Genomic DNA, 3623 nt, shown 5'->3' with positions numbered 1-3623 from the left:
CTGTTCTACATCAAGAAAGACTCCCGAGCAGTACATTCCGCGCTCCAATGAAGACGAGACAACATCAACCACACGATGGCATTGCTGGATAGTGGAGTGTGATGTTCGGAAACCAAACTGGTGATCTGGGATTATGTGATTGGAATCAAGGATAGGGTACAGGCGTCTTACGATGAAGGATTAGAACTTAAAATAGAAAGAGAAATTTCGAAGTATAAAACTTTTTTATTTGGGAATTTTATTTTTGATATAATATGTGATATTCGGAATAAAGATTTTTCTTCTATCTATTTTATTACGATCTAAATATTTTAGTAAAAAAAAAAAAAAGAAAAAGAAATAAAAAAAAAGAACTTTCGTTATAGATGTTTCTCATAATTTATCGATTTGAATACTGCTATGTAATTGAAATACTGGTATTGGAAAAGAGAAAATAGAAGGTAAATTTAATTAAACCAGGAGTCTTTATGCCAGCATTTTTGGACATGTGGTTTCACCTATTGGGGCAGATCGTTGGCTTTTAGGTCGGATAATGCACATAGGTGCTTGGGGCCTGGGATCATATTGCTTAGGGGCATGTAGGACATTCTAAATAAACTACTGTTGTCAATAAGGACCTGCGTTAGAACAGGCGTTAAAATATCTAAGACATCAAAAGAAAAGCTGAACGGGGGAAACAGGCAACGCCCCAAACAAGAGTAACCAAGAGATAACAGAGAAAAATAAGTGAAGGGAAAATCCACACAACTGGGACATCAAAAGAGGAGCCTACCGAGAATCACAGGATGTCAATTAGGACACTTTACCAACCCTTCGAACCGTATGAAGGGGCTGGACCTGGAATTGGCCAATGAGGAGGCAAGGATTGTGAGGACGAGAGTCAGGAGCACAATACAGACGAGAAAGGAGTACAGAACATACAAGTCGGATCCAATATAGATACATAATATAACTAAAAATAAGAATACAAATATGAATATAAACATAAATATATTGCAGTCGTGGAACCCCTCTTCGGCCTTAGGACAGCATGAAACGCCAAAATATAACAGTTTTGTGGCATCCCTTGTGGGGAAGTTTCTACCAATTTACTCAGGCTATTACTAATTAGATTAAAAACTATAATTTTATTAACTTAGGTACTAAAGGTGGCCTGTCGGAAATTATAAAAGTAGTATTATGTAATTAGCTCTAATTTGAAGATTAATTCAATTCGATAAATTTAATTTAGAATATTATAATTTATATGATTTGATATAATGCTTAAGTTCACTTTATCCTTTCTTATTTCGCTTGATATTTACTCATTATGACTGTTGTCTGGTCCATTTGTGAATCATCATTGCTGGCTCGGGATCGAGAGGCTTTGTTTACTTGGGCAGAGGCACCTCCACGCCGATGGGCACTAAGGAAGAAGATGATATTTAATCATCAAGGATCATGGAATTCTATCATGCTCCTAACCTCAAATTTAAAGGAGCAAACAGTTACATGATGGTCATTTTTCTTTCGTTTTTTCTCTGTTTTCATTCCATAGTAAACCTGTGGGAGTTACCCTGGGGTATGTACCTTACAGACCCCATGCTATAAAGAGCCATATTATTTTTATAACAATGTTTTGTGTATTTTCATTTGAGTGTTAATGTTGAAGTATAATTTAACAATATGCTTTTAAACATTAAGCATAAAACTAAAAGAAAAAAAACTCAGTAACTGATTTTGATTCACCAAATGATCGTATCTACCTTTAGTTTTTCTTATCACTACTTATGACCTAGATTCATTACATTACGTTAAAAATACTTGATGTATATATTGATATCAAGATAAAATACTTGATAATAAAAATTCGTAATACTTATACGAATTCACTAGCGAATTCATTATTATTAAGTTTAAATTTGTCTCATTATTATTTATTTCATAAGTTCTTAAAAAAAATTTTTATTTCGCTTTATTTTCATTTTAGTATTTTGTATTTAATAGAATTTTGTTAATTGAATTACTAGTTTTGTCTCTAGAAATTAATTCATATTTTACTGTTGTAGTAGCATCCACAACTCCCTAATAATCAAATTGAATGTACTGTTACTACTTAAATAAAACATAAGGATGTTTAAATATATACATTTTTAGATTTATCCACATACAGATCTATCCATTTATGAACTAGCTCTGTCAGGGGCCCTGTCGCGAAGAAACACGGGATTTTCTAAAATATCCTGTTTTGTTGAAACGCGTCACCAAAGATTGCTACAAAAATAGAAACTGCCCCATACCGTGTAAAAGTAATGAGTAATTAATAAAAATGGATTGATTGTTCGTTTTAACAATCAGACCAAGAACTTGATGAAGTTGTTTGGACGTACACCAATCTCAGCCGAAGACAGTCGATGTTTCGGTTAGCAAAGAAGTATATAGAAAAATCGCAAAACCGAAAAAATACAATTTTGACTGTAAAAATGTATTAATATTAACATAAATCTAAAATTTAAAAATCGACGATTTCAAATATCGGGTAATTCAACATAAAAGAATTTACCTACATGAATCAAATATCATATTGTTTATTAATACTGGAAGAGGCTAAAGCATTAAGTTGGTATCAGTATTGACCTAGTTAAATATAACTGATATAGCATATTAAATATAGCATGTTTGCATAAGAGAGGAGATAAGTACGCACTATGCGCCTCCGAGTAAACTTAGTCTGGAAGATAAAGCTCATTTGATTAGCCAGCGTGGGAAGATATCGGCTATGACTCACAGCGAGGACTGATTCATCCAATAGTTTCATAATCAGCCTACTTCAATAAAAAAATAATTGACTCACATACTTTATCAAAAATGCCAACAGTGGCTTCTTGTTTTTGTAAGTAAGTATACGAGGTATCTAACAACAAAAGAGTAAATTCACTCACAAAAAAAAAAAAAGAAAAATGCAAAGATCTAAAATAAATTTCTGACAAGTCAATCTTTATTTTTATAATTTTATTTTCAGACCAATTATCTTTTTTTCCCTATAGAAGTAACTGCAGGAAAAGAACTTTGAATTAAAACAATAATAACCTAAATTAAGAAAAAAAAATTCCCTTAAAGTACTAAACGTAAAATAAAATTATGAAAATCATAATTAAAATGGGTATTTTTATTAGTTCCTATCACGTATATTTTTTGAAAATTTCAATTTGCAAAACACTTCAATAACCCTTAAAAATCTATAATAATTTTGGAAATAAAAATTCAACTTAAATCAAATTTCGAATTGTTTACTTTGCCTAATCAATAACTCTCACCATCTTCTGGTAACATGATCCACAAGTTACCTAATTATATGGCTAATTTAATTAACAATTTAAAAATTTATTTGACCAAATATTAATACTTGTTCAGTGTTTATATTTATTCGTTAATATATTCTAAAGATCAAAAGATTGTGTTGAAAATATTTGGATGGAATATTTCAATATTTAGTATTTTGACCAGTGATGCAGCGAGAGGAATGCGCTGGGATCTCTTTAGCTGTGCTCTACCCCTCACACGTGGGGGATAGAGTGGGCTCAGGGATCCTCAGGTCGATTGTGTAAATATTGTATATATTATTTTATTATTATATTATTGTA

The sequence above is a fragment of the Halyomorpha halys genome, unplaced genomic scaffold (genome assembly GCF_000696795.3).
Source record: "Halyomorpha halys isolate HHAL.00 unplaced genomic scaffold, Hhal_1.1 Scaffold305.1, whole genome shotgun sequence".
In the NCBI taxonomy this organism is placed as follows: domain Eukaryota; kingdom Metazoa; phylum Arthropoda; class Insecta; order Hemiptera; family Pentatomidae; genus Halyomorpha; species Halyomorpha halys.
The sequence above is the reverse complement of the archived record's forward strand: the minus strand, read 5'-3'. Positions refer to the sequence as shown.